We start from the raw sequence: 16,244 nt of genomic DNA, 5'->3' as shown, positions 1-16,244 counted from the left end.
CTCTATTTTTTCTCCACTCTCTTTGTTCTTTTCACTCTCTCCTTCTCCTGAGGTTTTGGCATCACTATTTCTTTTTTTTCTCAATCTTACTTTCACTCTTTCTTTTTTTATCAATCTCACTTTCTCCCTTTCTTTTTTGATCAATCTCACTTTCCCTCTTTCTTTTTTGATCAATCTCACTTTTCAACTTCAGTTGGTCCTCATGCACTTGTGTTGGAGTTAAAGGAGCAAGTTTGATTGTTTTTCCATCCTTTTCAAAACTGTACATGTTCCTAAATCCATCATAGATCACTCTCCTATCACACTGCCACGGCCTCCCCAACAAAATATGGCCAGCATGCATAGGCACTACATCACAAAGTACCTCATCCTTGTACCTCCCAACTAAAAAAGATACTAACACTTGCTTATTTACCCTAACCTCCCCACAATCATTTAACCACTGCAACTTGCATGGTCTAGGGTGTTTCAAAGTAGGTAAATTCAATTTCTCAACTAAAGTAGTGCTAGCAACATTAGTACAACTTCCCCCATCAATGATCATACTACATACCTTGTTATTGATGTGGCATCTAGTATGGAAAATTTTCTCTCTTTGCTGCTCTATATCATCCATCTTAAATTCTGTATTAGAAGCACGCCTAACAATAAGAGACTCGTTAGGCTCTTCATTCTTATCGTACATATTCTCAATACTAGGCTCACGTCTCCTCCTATCTCTCCCACTTTGCAAATTTCTAATCAATGCACCTTGTTGTTCCATCTTATCCCTCACTTTCCCCAACTTCAAATTTAACCTTTCAAACTTTTGTTGCATGGACTGCAACACAAAAAATGAGTTATCTACCATCCCCTTTGGTGATGAGTCATTTTTATGAGACATCATATGCTCTGCACAAAAAAGAATGTTAGAGGAAAAAAGACCTCACATGCTTCCTTACGTGTTTACACTCGAATAATGGCACTCCACTCGTGTTTCACTCTTAATTGGCTTTTTCACGATAATGATCTCACACTCTCTTGCCTTTTACCTCAAGAGTTTTCCCACTCAAGTTTTTGAAGAACTAATTGAACTAAATCAAGACAATACAACCTTGTTTTATTCCAACTAGTAATTAGGTCCAAAGAAACAAGAACAAGAAAAACACGGAGGGAACAAAAATGACACAAGACTCAAGGTATTTATATGACGGAAAGAGTAATTACAAAACAAGATAACAACTAGAATGAAGTAACAAGAGGTAACTCAGCCCCTTTAAGGACAAGACCCAATCAACAAAATTTCTTTATTTCTCTTTTATTGTAACTATGTAGCAACCATTGAATATGCTACATTTACTTTCCTTCTCTCTCTCTCTCTTTTTTTTTTGTATTTTTTTTTTCCAAATTTTTTTTCTCTTTTTTTTCTTTTCCTTTCTTTTCTTTTCCCTTATTTTCTCAACAATTCAACCACAAACAGAAATATTCAATTGTGATAATCAAACAATTGAATTCAAACACATAAAAATTGACAAGGAAATAGAAGGGAATCAATGAAACCCTAGAAATTTCAACCCTAGATGGTGCAAATTTTCGCAGCCCTAGGAAAAACGAATTTCTGCACCTTTTTCTTTTTTTGTTTTTTTTAGGAACCCTAGAACAATGAAGCTCTAGAATTAAAGATGCAATAAACAAAAGATAGAATCAGACCTGAACGGAAACCTTGCTCTGAATACCAAATGATGTGAACCCCAATCGACTCGCTTTGAGACCCAACAACAATATTGAAAAACCAACCCAAGAAAGCCAAAATCAAGTCTATTGGATGGAGGAATCTAGTCCCAATGAGAACTGTTTTCAAGAACCTAGATTATATTAAAATCTAGACCCGTTGAAGAACCAGTCTCAAGAACCCAAATTACAAAGGAGGAAAGCCACAAAGGTTGTGATTTACCTTTGATAAGTTAAAAAGTTCAATCAAGAACAAGAGGAGATAAACTCAACTCCCAATGAATAAAATTCATCAATTTCAATAATGTCTTACCTCCTCAAAAGAGGCTACAATTGGTTTAAATAAACAATTCCCCAAAACCCTAAGTGTGCCGCGAGTACTGTAGCTTCTAAAACCCTAGTTCACATAAATTAATAACTTTCCAAATATGCCCTTGGCCAAAATACAAGGCCTTCCCAAAAATCCTAGTTCATTAGAAGTAAGACATATGGGCTGGACATCCCCCAAGCCTAATTATTCTAGATTAATTCCTTTGACTAATAAAATAAGGCCTTTTAATGAAATAAATAAATTCATGGTCTTCAATAACAATAGGCCCAAGTCGTGTCTTCCATAACTTGGATCAAGTGGATCAAAACTGGTTCTCCTTCTTTCAAGTCCATCATGTGTGTTGGGCTCTTGCTAGCTTCATCCCAATTGGATTGCACCAATTCTTGTATTGCTCCCTTAATCTTCGTGGCTCTTAATCTTGTAATTGATCCTTAAGACTTGGTCCACCTTGGGGCCCATCATAGTTGGAGTGGTCACTTTGGTGTAAAGAAGAGTTTAGGCGTATTGCATGAACACTTTTGGGAGTACGGTTTACCATTCATTGAGGTCGCATATAATTGGAATGGTCAGTTTGGTGTAAGGAAGATTCTAGATGTGTTTCAAGAACGTTTATGGGAGTATTATTTTCTTTTCATTGACTTGTTGCATGAACGTTTACGGGAGCATCATTTGCCCTTGTTGGATTTTGCACGTAATAAGATCATGCATACTACTATTTTTTATTCTCATCTTGAGATTGTATATGGTTTTAATCCACTTACTACTTTAGCATTGATGTTTATGCTTGTTGATGATAGGAGTGGCTTGGATAAACCTTTTTACATTCTTGAGAAAATTAATGATAATTCATATCAAGTGGATCTTCTAGGTAAGTACTATATTTCTACTACTTTCAATGTTTTTGATCTTTCCCTTTGATCTAGGTGGAGATTCGAGGTCGGATCCTTTTGAGGAGAGGGGCAATGATGGGACCCAAGGTGGACCAAGTCGTAATGATCATTTGCAAGTTTCAGTTAGGGCAATTACAAGATCAAGAGCTAGGAAGATCAAAGAAGCTATGCAAGGATGAGTGAAATCCACTTGAAACGTGTTTTGCAAGAGCCCAACATTCAAGATGGGCTCGAGAGGAGGAGATCTGACTCGGTTTCGAATGTGCTTCCAAGTGTAGAAGTGTCAAGTTGTATCAAGGATAAGTCCAGGATCGTATTCCACAGGGACAAAGGGTTATCAAAGCGTATAAGAGATTTGTGAGTAACAAATGAATCGAGTATGAGAGATGAAAATAAAATTAAAATGCAATGCAAAAAGATAATCGAAATTGAAATTAGAGTTTCTAAAAAAAACAAATTAACGAACACTTGGGTTGGGTTTGGGACTCTCTTTATTTTGGATTCTAGATAATTTTCTCGATTAACAACCCAATCAAGGCATTGATAATCGGAAGATAAAAAGGTTAAGCTCAAGTTTTGCAATATTTTCCTAAGGGATTTTCTATTTTACTAGCCGAACACACATTAACAAACAAACGAGAGAAGCCTTGATAATTTTCAAGCTTTTGTTGTGCCTTACGTCAACAACAAAACAAGAGCAAGAGTTTCAATCTATTTTCAATTTAAATCCGACTAGTAACATAGTGAAATCAATAATTATCAACAAAATATTGCATCGATCTAGAATCCAAAACAAATCATGTCCCATTCCACAACCCAAGCTTAAGAAATTAGTTACGCATAATATTTCTAGCAACAAAGATTAATCTAAGTTGAACCATGATAAAATCTAAGAGAAAAACAGCCGCCTTGCATCTAAACTAAAAGAAAAGAAATAAAATTCCTAAGAACAAAACTAAGAACTACCCTCCTCCAGGTCTGAACAAAAAGCAAGAAAAAAGAAACTTCAAAACTAAGCTACTGCTATAGCCGAATGAAAAAATGAAAGAAACAATGAAAACAAAGCTTAGCTACTGCTGTAGCCGAATGAAAAACCAAAGAAATAGAGAAAATTAAACTGGCTGCCCAGCGTCTAAAACAAAAGAAAAGAAAATAACAAATCTAGCTACTGAACTGTCTCCAACGAAAAATGCAAAAAAATAAAGTCTGCTGGACCCTAAACCAGCTGCTTCTCTTAAACGAGAAGAAAAGAAAGAAAAAAAACTGAAACTCCCAAGCTCCTCCTACTGCCAAACCGAAAGCAAGAAAAAAAAATGAAAGTAAAAGTCAAGAAAAACAGCTGCCCAAGTCTTGCCCCCTGCTCTGCCAAGCCGAAAACTCCCAGCCGTATAAAACAGGTTTGAAAAGTAAAGGCCAGCCCGATCCCATGTGATCTCCTGCTGTCTTCAACTGCTAAAGGCTACCACCGAACGAGAAAGAAAGAATTAAATCTCTGCTGTCTTTCTATTGAACTGCACGTCCGAGTGGTCCCCAGGTGTAGAACCGAAAAGCACCAGCATGTGTTTCTTTGAGTGAAGTCCAGCTCTGTCAAAGTTGGCCATCTGCTTTTTTTTTCTTCTGCTGACCTGCTGCATGTGTGCTGTCCATGTGGTCTGAATGGTCTGCATGTGTGCATGTATTGTATGTGTGAGCTGGTCCACGTTTTCTGCATATGTGCATTTCGAATGATTGCTGTCTGTTTTTCTGCATGTGTGATTTGCATGTTTGAAGGCTGCTGTCTGCTGTAACGTCCGAGTGCCTTTCTGCATGTGTGAATGGGTTTCTTTCTGCTGCTGTACAGCGTGTGTGAGTCTACTGCATGGTGTCCGAATGAGTGGTTGCTGTCCATGTGATTTTCTTTCTTCATGTCGAGTGTGTGCTGTCATTTTATACAATTCACAGCAAATGTGCAGCTCATGCTGCACGTGTATTGCATGTGTGTTGCATGTCTTGCAATGGTAAGCACGTGTACATTCACACTTGAATGATATCTTTACTGTGTATTGCTCAAACTACCCCTGTTATGAGAGGAATAAAAATGAAATATTTATTGTCGTGTGAAACAATTGTATTATAAATCTTTTTAAGCACAAAAATACCAGAATTTATCAATTGACTCAAGTATTGTGATCTATTGCATAATTAAGTACTTAAATCATTTTTTATTAAACAATTTGTTCGCTTAAGTAACTTAATCATGCAGTTTTAGCGCTTCATCAAGATCCAGTTTTCATCCATGTAATACGCTATGGAAGACACGACTTGGGCCTATTGTTATTGAAGACCATGGACTTATTTATTTCATTAAAAAGGCTTATTTTATTAGTCATAGGAATTAATCTAGAATAATTGGGCTTGGGGGATGTCCAGCCCACACATCTTATTTCTAATGAATTAGGGTTTTTGGGAAGGGATTCTATTTTGGCCAAGGGCGTATTTGAAAAGTTATTATTTTATATGAACTAGGGTTTTAGAAGTAACTGTAGCGCGGCACTGTTCACGCTACAGTACCGCGGTGATGTGAACCACAATCGACTCGCTTTGAGACCCAACAACAATATTGGAAAACCAAGCCCAAGAAAGCCAAACTCAAGTCAATGGATGGAGAATCTAGACCCGATAAGAAATCGTTTCAAGAACCTAGATTATATGAAAATCTAGACCCGTTGAAGAACCCATCTCAAGAACCCAGATTACAAAGGAGGAACACCACAAAGGTTGTGATTTACCTTTAATAAGTTCAAACGTTCAATCAAGAACAAGAGGAGATAAACTCAACTCACAATGAATAAAATTCATCAATTTCAATAATGTCTAACCTGATCAAATGAGGCTACAAGTGATTTAAATAAACAATCCCCCAAAACCCTAAGTGAATAGTGCCACGGGTACTGTAGCGTGAACAACAAGAGATTCGCCATACTCTTCATTCTTATACTCATGTTTAATACTAGTAGGCTCATGACTCCTCCTATCTCTCCCACCTTGTAGATTTCTAATTAATGCACCTTGTTGATCCATCCTATCCCTCACTTCCCCCAAAGCCAAATTCAACCGTTCAAACTTTTGTTGCATGGACTACACAATGGATGAGCTATCTACCATCCCCTTTGGTGATGAGTCATTTTTACGGGACATTGTATGCTCTGCACAAAAAAGAATGTTAGTGGAACAAGACCTCACACGCTTTCTCCCTTACGTGTTTACACTCAAATAATGGAACTCCACTTGTGTTTCACTCTTAATTGGCTTTTTTCTGATAATGATTTCACACTTTCTTGCCTTTTACCTCAAGAGTTTTCCTACTCAAGTTCTTTAAGAACTAATTGAACTCAATTAAGACAATTCAACCTTGTTTTATCCCAACTAGTAATTGGGTCCCTTCGATTCCCTTCGATTTTTTTTTTCTCTTATTTTCTTTTCCTTTCTTTTCTTTTCTTTTCCTTTCTTTTCTTTTCTTTTCCTTTCTTTTCTTTTCTCTTCTTTTCTCAACAATTCAACCATAAACAGAAATATTCAATTGTGATAAGCAAACAATTGAATTCAAACACATAAAAATTGACAAGAAAATAGAAGGGAATCAATGAAACCCTAGAAATTCCAAACCCTAGATGGTGCAAATTTTGGCAGCCCTCAAACATGGAATTTAGACACCCTATGATGATGAACATGAAACACAAATGATAGATTAAATTGGCAGCCCTAGGAAAAATGAATTTCTGCACTTTTTATTTTTTTAACCCTAGAACTATAAAGCCCTAGAATTAAAGATGCAATAATGAAAAGATAGAATCAAACCTGATTGGAAACCTTGCTCTGAATACCAAATGATGTGAACCACAATCGACTCGCTTTGAGACCCAACAACAATATTGGAAAACCAAACCCAAGAAATCCAAACTCAAGTCAATGGATGGAGAATCTAGACCCGATGAGAAATTGTTTCAAGAACCTAGATTATATGAAAATCTAGACCCGTTGAATAACCCGTCTCAAGAACCCAGATTACAAAGGAGGAACGCCACAAAGGTTGTGATTTACCTTTGATAAGTTCAAATGTTCAATCAAGAACACAATGAATAAAATTCATCAATTTCAATAATATCTAACCTGATCAAATGAGGCTACAAGTGGTTTAAATAAACAATCCCCCAAAACCCTAAGTGAATAGTGCTGCAAGTACGGTAGTGTGAACAATGCCGCACTATAGTAACTTCTAAAACCCTAGTTCACATAAAATAATAACTTTCTAAATACGCCCTTGGCCAAATACAAGGCCTTCCCAAAAACCTTAGTTCATTAGAAATAAGACATATGTGTGGACTGGACATCCCCCAAGCCTAATTATTATAGATTAATTCCTATGACTAATAAAATATGCCCTTTTAATGAAATAAATAAGTCTATGGCCTTCAATAACAAATAGGCCCAAGTCATGTCTTCCATAGCGTATCTCGTGGATGAAAACTGGATCTTCTTCTCTCAAGCCCATCTTGAATATTGGGCTCTTGCTAGACTTATCCCAATTAAGTCTAAGTGAATAGTGCTGCAAGTACGGTAGTGTGAACAATGCCGCCACAAAGGTTGTGATTTACCTTTGATAAGTTCAAATATTCAATCAAGAACACAATGAATAAAATTCATCAATTTCAATAATATCTAACCTGATCAAATGAGGCTACAAGTGGTTTAAATAAACAATCCCCCAAAATCCTAAGTGAATAGTGCTGCAAGTACGGTAGTGTGAACAATGCCGCACTATAGTAACTTCTAAAACCCTAGTTCACATAAAATAATAACTTTCTAAATACGCCCTTGGCCAAATACAAGGCCTTCCCAAAAACCTTAGTTCATTAGAAATAAGACATATGTGTGGACTGGACATCCCCCAAGCCTAATTATTATAGATTAATTCCTATGACTAATAAAATATGCCCTTTTAATGAAATAAATAAGTCTATGGCCTTCAATAACAAATAGGCCCAAGTCATGTCTTCCATAGCGTATCTCGTGGATGAAAACTGGATCTTCTTCTCTCAAGTCCATCTTGAATATTGGGCTCTTGCTAGACTTATCCCAATTAAATTGCACAAATTCTTGCATTACTTTCTTGATCTTCGTGGCTCATAATCTTGTAATTGATCCTTAAGATTTGGTCCGCCTTGAGACCCATCACGTGGCACTATTCAATTAGGATTTTGGGGGATTGTTTATTTAAACCACTTATAGACTCATTTGAGGAGGTTAGACAATAATGAATTTTTATTGTGAGTTGAGTTTACTCCTCTTGTTCTTGATTGAACTTTGAACTTATCAAAGGTAAATCACAACATGATGGGCCCCAAGGTGGGACAAGTCGTAAAGATCCTTTGCAAGTTTCAAAATGGGCAATTACAAGATCAAGAGCTAGGAAGATGAAGAAAGCTATGCAAGGATGGGTGAAATCCACTTGAGACGTGTTTAGCAAGAGCCCAACATTTAAGATGGGCTTGAGAGGAGGAGATCTAGTTTTCATCCACGTGATACACTACAAAAGACACGACTTGGGCTTATTGTTATTGAATGCTTTGGACTTATTTAATTCATTAAAAGAGCTTATTTTATTAGTTTAGAATAAGTGAGCTTGAGGATGTCAGCCCACACATATGTCTTATTTCTAATGAACAAGAGTTTTTGGGAAGGCCTTGTATTTTGGCCAAGGGCATATTTGGAAAGTTATTATTTAAAGTAAACTAGGGTTTTAGAAGTACTGTTGTGACGCCCCCAAATCCCCACGCCCGAACACGGGGAAATCGAGACGTCCGGAGGGTGACAACCCGAGTCACCATCCCATCGACGGTGCCAAGTGTGTGCAGAAACAACAATGTGCACGGAATAACACGCAGCAGATAACGAAAGTCATAACTAAGTACCAGAATTGTTCTCAACGTAATACAAGCTGTTTAAAATGTACATAAATAAAATATTATAAAACACGCATATAATAAAATATCAAACGCAAAGCATAACATCAGCAACCCGGCGGAGCCACATCCTCGGGCTCAGCCTCCTCCTCCTCCTCCTCGAACTCTGCACCAAAAGCTACGAAACCAAAAATGGTACCGCAGGTAAGTAAAACCCAAACACCACCAGATAAAAACACATAGAACTCAAACAACATGGATGCAAGAAAAATCAATGCACATGCCCCGCAAAACCACATTTTTACCACGCACGCCAAAAATCCATTTGGCCCAATAAAAACATATTCTTAAAAACCATGCCTCACCATTATCCCAGATAATGGCCCAAACCACCATTTTCCCAGAAAATGGATCAAAAGCCTCAAAACCAAAACTCGCCATTTCCCCAGAAAATGGCCCGCATCCGAAAACCATAAAAACAACCGGTTATGCATGCACCATGATCTCCCCTAGGGATCATCCGCACACCCTGGCTATGTGCCACACCGCAGGTAAGGACCGCGCATGTGACACCTAAATGAGCGATGCCCAGACTGGCGCCCCGCGCGTACCTGGCCAGGCCATCCTCTAGCCCTCGCTAGCGAAGGGCCACAGAGTCGGTGAGTAGAGCGATGCCCAGACTCGCGCCCTGCGCGTACCTGGCCGGGCCATCCTCTAGCCCCGCTCCCGTCGTCGCCCAGCGACAACTCAGGGGACGTCACTCAGTATTATCCACTCCCGAGTGACCAGAGGAGCTCCACCGAGATAATAACCCATCCCAGCTTGGGCTCGTGAGACACACGCACCCGAAAGTCCAATCACGCCAGCAAAACGGGGTTTCTCAAATAAAATAAAATGCTCGTGCATGCCCCATGCAAATGCAATTATCAACGCACAAAACAAACAACCAATCATAAAACAATAAATCAAGCAACTCCGTCCTCCATCCATCCGACCTCCGAACTCCTCGGACTCAGTCCGGAATCAACCAACCAGCAGCAATAAATAATTGAAAGAGTAATATATATTTAAATCTGAAAATAGGGTTTGGAAAATACTTACAGGGCTATATGGCAATTTTAGAAAACACGCGGCATTGCGAACGGCGCCGAAAAAGCAACGTCACAGTGAAAATTCACTGTGGCCGTGGGTTGTGAAAAACCCACTTCTGAACGGGGACAAACTAGGACACGAAATTGATAGGGAATGGTCTAGGGATGGTTGTGAAGCTATTGGAAGTGGTGGTTGGCCGTGGGTGGTGGCAGAAACGGCGGTGGGAGGCTGGATTACCCAAAACGGAAAGCAAGCTCGTAGGAGCTGTTCCGGTGGTCGTTGGAGGCCGGAAAATGGGTGGGTTAGGACGGCAAGGGACCGGTGATGAAGTGGTGAAGAAATGGTGGCCGGAGGTGGAGCGACGGCGGCGGATCGAGGCCAAAACCCTGCAGCTTTGTTGGGCGTTTTCCGGCCAAGCGGCCAGCCGGATGGGGCTGAGGTTCGGAGGGGTGGTGCGCCGGAGGGAGACGAAGAGGATGGTGGGGGTGGTGTCGCCCACGGTGGCCGGACGGCGCTGGGTCGACGGTGAGAGGAGTCCGGCCGTGGGTGAGGAGAGAGAAGAGAGAGAGAGGCCGGGGGGGTGCTCGAGCGGGAAAGCAGGAGGAAAAAGAGAAAAAAAAAGAAAAAAAGAAAAAGAAAGGAAAAAGAAAAGAAGGGAAAAAGAAAAAAGGAAAAAGAGAAAAAGGAAAAAAAGATGCAAAAAAAGAAATGAGGTCCAATCCTCACTCCGGGAAAACAAAACAAACCGCCGAAAAGGGATTAAAAACCACAAAACAACTTAAAGAAATAAAACACAACATCAAATAAATTAAAAACCAATTTTAAAACGCAATTAAATTAAAATAATTAAACTAATATATTAATTAAAATAAAAATAATTATTTCAGCGAAAATACACGTAAAAACGGGTCATCACAACTGTAGCAGGGGTACTGTTCACGCTACAGTACCCGCGGCTCACTTAAGGTTTTGGGGATTTTTATTTAAACCACTTGTAGCCTCATTTGAGGAGGTAAGACATTTTTTATTGAATTTTCATTGTGAGTGAGTTTTCTCCTCTTGTTCTTAATTGAACTCTTGAACTTATCAAAGGTAAATCACAACCTTTGTGGCGTTCCTCCTTGTAATTGGGTTCTTGAGACGGGTTCTTCAATGGGTCTAGATTTTAATATAATCTAGGTTCTTGAAACGAGATCTCAACGGGTCTAAATTCTCCATCCATAGACTTGAGTTTGGCGTTCTTGGGTTTGCTTTTCCAATATTGTTGTTGGGTCTCAAAGCGAGTCGATTGGGGTTCACATTACAACATTTGTGGCGTTCCTCCTTATAATCTGGGTTCTTGAGATGGGTTCTTCAATAGATCTAGATTTTAATATATTCTAGGTTCTTGAGACGAGTTCTCAACGGGTCTAGTTTCTCCATCCATTGACTTGATTTGACTTTCTTGGGTTTGTTTTTCCAATATTATTGTTGGGTCTCAAAGCGAGTCGATTGGGGTTCACATCAACCAATGTGGCAAAATCTTAGGTTTGGCCCTTCTACATGTAATGCGCTCGTCACAAATACAATTAACGTCTCTTCTCATCTTAGGCCAAAAGAAATGTTCATGCAACAATTCAATGAATGGTAAATCATACTCCCACAAACGCTCACAACACGTCTAAAGTCCGCCTTACCCCATAATGATCCATCAAACTACATCCACATACTTCAAGCACAATCAACTCACACATAGAGCTATGATTACGCCCAAAGAATAACGCGGTAGTTGCAGCACAGCTTTGGGGTGTCGATTCCACAGGGAGCCAAATTAAAAGAATAGCAAGAGGAGCAAAAAAACTAAAGAAAAATATTAAATAAGTAATAGAGAATAAAGATTAATTTTAAATGTAAATTAAAGTGAAGCAAAGTGATTAATGAAAAAAGTACTCAAATTTGACGAACAGTAGAGCGTCGAGAATCCCTTACACAAATCCGGTATTTTAATTATTCTTAATTCATTGGGTAACTCAATTAGGAACTCAATTCCCGAAATTCTCAATCGGAAGGTATAGATTTATAAACCAAAATTAAATCAAATGTAACCCTTTGAAAAAACATTCACCACTTTTAAAAAACGTAAATTACTACTCCTATTGATAAAATCCAATGACGACAATATACTCAGGGAGCGATATTGCAGCAAAAAACTAAATCAATATAGATAAATAATTGATCCAAACATAATCAAAGAACTAATCCATTCAATAGAAAAAGCATGACTGAATCGATAAACAGAATAAATTCTATGATTATTCGGAGAAGAAAACATCAACGATGAATTGAGAATGATAAAACAAAAGAGTTTTAGCAATTGAAAATCAAATACATGAATTAAGAATAAATTAAAAATACCATCTAATGTGCAAGTTCATCCCTAACCCTACTTGAGAATTTAGTTACCCATAAATATACTGGACAACAAAAATCTTTAGAGAAAACTGAAGCGAACGGTGGCCATGGAAGTGATTTTCTCCTCTCTTTAGATCTGCCTCTTGTGCCTCTTCCTCCTCCACCATTTCGTGCTAATGATATGCTTATATAGGGTAGGATAGAAACCCTAATGTCCTCTTAATTTCCGCATAAAAAAATCGCTTAAATTTTAGGACTTATCTTGGCAGCCACGTACGGCCTTCAGGAATTCGAATTTGGAAATCCTTATTAGAGACAAAGTTATAGCCCTTTTGAGATAGCTTTCTAATGCATCAAGAATTACATCAATCCGATATGTGAGTAAAAAGATACAGTCAAAATACTAAAGTATGTTCAGACTGTCTCTAGCGAATTTCGGACTTGGACTTCTTGTGGTTTCATTTTGTGATTTTTTTTCTTTTTCTCTTCCTCCAAATTACTCTCAAACCCCATGAATGTCCTCCTTTGAATTTGACTGGGCTTGACTTGCTCATTTATAAACTCTGAAATTAAACATAAAAAAAACTGCTTAGGAGTATCCTAACGTAAATAGAAATTCAATTAAAGAATACACATTAATTCCTATGATTTCTATTCACATTTTAGGATTTTAGTCCAATAATAGGGTATTTAGAGTGCACTTTCGCACACTCATCACACCCCCCAACTTACTCATTGCTAGTCCCTAACAATTTTCATGTCAAAACGACGAAAGAGATCAAAGAAAATCACACATAAAGGTCATCAAGTCACACTTTCCAAATTCACATATCAAAACAATCTAAGGAATCCAATAACCCATAAGATCAATCCACCTATAGCAATCTACAGAGTGTGTGTGTGTTCTCCAAGCCATAATCATCTTACTACTAACCTTGACACATGTAACATCAAGAACGTCTCAAACAAAAGGTTCAACTCCATAACTCACGAGTATAATAGTGTTTCGTGTAAGGGCTCTCTCTATGGAGTTGACAATGGGTGTATACACACTCTCATGAAAAATTAGGCAATTATGTACAAGCAACAAGCAAACATTGATATTATGATAGGAACACTAACAAATGAGACTTCCACCAATCTTTCAATAGCTTACTTAGGATCCGAACGGTCAACACAAAAAGTTGTAATGTGACTTAGTTTCGGGGCTATATGAAAAAAAAAAAAGGATGAAAGGGATTCAAAAACTTCCAAGTACATACAAAGGGAATTTTATTAAATATCTCAATAGACCATACTTCTCACTTGATGTACTCTCCAACTTTTCAGATCATCAAATAATAATACTTTTCCTTCTTCTTCCTCTTTTTTTTTTCAACGATTTGATGGACAAACACATGCCACTTTTGCATTCTTTCCATCTCTACCAACTTTTTTTTTCTTCTTTTTTTTTTTTGAGCTCACTCAATTGAACACTTTGCAACTTGTACTCTTCTCTTTTTTCTGTCGTCTTCTTCTTCTTTTTTTAATTTGAAAATGATAAAATTAAAGAAAGAAAATACAAATTCCACACCTAGTATACACTTGGAAGTAAAAAGGGTAAGAAAATCTGTGTATAGGTTATACTCCAATGTAGAGAGGCATGGATGATATGGGCATATGAAAAGAAAAAGCTACCTGTGTTTATTGGCTCAAAGTTGGCTACGGTCTATGATGGAAATGGATAGGTTGAAAGGCTCAAACGTTAATCCTAAGTTGACCTTCGTCATATCCCAAGTATATCCACCATTGTACCACAAACCATGTAATGATATTCTCAAAAGAAGTGCCCAATTCAACAGATCAATGAACGCTTATCACAATTTACTGCATTTGTATGCTCTCAATCCTCTCCAAACTCACTTGAATACTTAAGCAAAAGGGTTCTCTAGCTACATGTGTCAAACCACCATCTTACCACAAAACTTGGATAAGTGCATTAAGGGTTCTGTGAATGTTTCAGCAAAAATGATTATGGTGGGTTTGGTGAATTCACGAAGATGGCTATGAATGAGAATGAGTACACATGTGAAAATGATGCAAGTGTGATGCAAATTAAAAAAAAAAATTGACACATGAAAATATGCCACAGAGTTCCAACAAGCATTTTAAATACTGAATTTGCACCACCACCCCCCAACTTAAATGAAACATTGTCCTCAATGTTTTAGAATCAAAATTGAATGGGGAGTAACTGAAAATGGTAGAATACACCTGATGAGTGACGTGGGTAGCTCACTAAACACCAAAGATGGTAACCTGAAATGACGAAATGAAACTATCCTGCAATCAAAAACAAAGAAAACAACAGTAAACAAAAAAGGAAAAGAAAGAAAATAAGAAAAAACAAAGCAAAACAAAATAAATAAAGAAACACATACCTTGGTGGTGTGGTCAAGGTTGATAGACTGGATCCACAAGTGGAATGTCTTCCATTTCTGGAACTTGCCTATCAATTAATACTTTAAGGTGTTGACCATTTACTTTAAAGATCCGACCATCCTTAGGATCTTCCATTTCTACCACCCAATTTACAAAAACATTTTTCACTAGAAATGGGTCAGTCCACCTAAACCGAAGTTTTCCTTTTTGCTTGTGAAATCCAAAATCATATAAGCATATTCGGTCATTAGGTTTAAACCTCTTCCTAAGAATATTTTTATCATGAAACGTCTTCATTTTAACCTTATAAACTTAGGCAAAGATTTCAATTTAACTCTTGGTGCTTTCATACTTACAGGAATCTGTTTTCCACATTTCTTAGGCAACTCCTCAAATTTCTGTTGCCAAACCTGTGTGCCATAATCCTGAGTTTCATCAAAAACAGCACAAATATCAATAACATCAGATGAATCACTAACAGATGTATTAAACTCAGAATTCACAAGGGAATATTCAAGGGGATCAAAATCATGAGTTGTGTGAACTCCCTTGTCTATGAGTGCGTCAATCATATACGTTTGGTGGTACTCGTCATCTGTTGGCTGTTTCTCAATACGGAAAATGTTGACCTCCATGGTCATGTTTCCAAAAGATAACTTCATCAACCCATTCCTGCAATTTATAAGTGCATTAGCCATAGCAAGGAAAGGTCTACCTAATATGAGAGGAACTTTAGAGTTAGACTCAACAACTGATTGAGTGTCCAAAATTAAGAAATCAATAGGATAATAAAACTTGTCAATTTGGATCAAAACATCCTCAACTATCCCTCTCGGTTTCTTAATTGAACGATCAGCCAACTGAAGCACGACAGAAGTAGGCTTAATTTCACCCAAACCAAGCTGCAAATAAATGGAATAAGGCATCAAATTAACACTAGCTCCTAGATCTAGCAAGGCTTGCCCAAACTCATGATTCCCAATATTACCTGCAATGGTTGGACAACCAGGATCCTTGTACTTAGGAGGAATTCGCTGCTCAATTAGAGCACTAACTTGCTCTGTCAGAAATGTTGTCTTCTTAACATGGTGCTTCCTCTTAACTGTACACAAATATTTAAGAACTTTTGCATAAGTGGGAACTTGTTTGATAACATGCAAAAGAGGAAGGTTAATCTTTACCTACCTGAGGTTCTCCAAGATTTCATTACTAGGATCCAAAGTTCGCATACCAGATTTTAAAGCTTGAGGAAATAGTACCTTAACTGGACTCTTGATTACCTCGCGGCATCCTTGGGGAACTCGGTGCTATCATTGCTTTGTTCCTCTTCAACATCCTCTTGCTTATCAGTTGTTGGGATGTGTAAGGACTTACCACTTCTTGTCATAATGGCATTTTCTTTTAAATTTTTTTGTGCCATATGCTGACCTTGGGGTGCGGATTGAGCTTGAGAAGGAAACTTGCCAC

The sequence above is a fragment of the Carya illinoinensis genome, chromosome 2 (genome assembly GCF_018687715.1).
Source record: "Carya illinoinensis cultivar Pawnee chromosome 2, C.illinoinensisPawnee_v1, whole genome shotgun sequence".
In the NCBI taxonomy this organism is placed as follows: Eukaryota; Viridiplantae; Streptophyta; class Magnoliopsida; order Fagales; family Juglandaceae; genus Carya; species Carya illinoinensis.
This window is presented reverse-complemented; position numbering follows the sequence as displayed.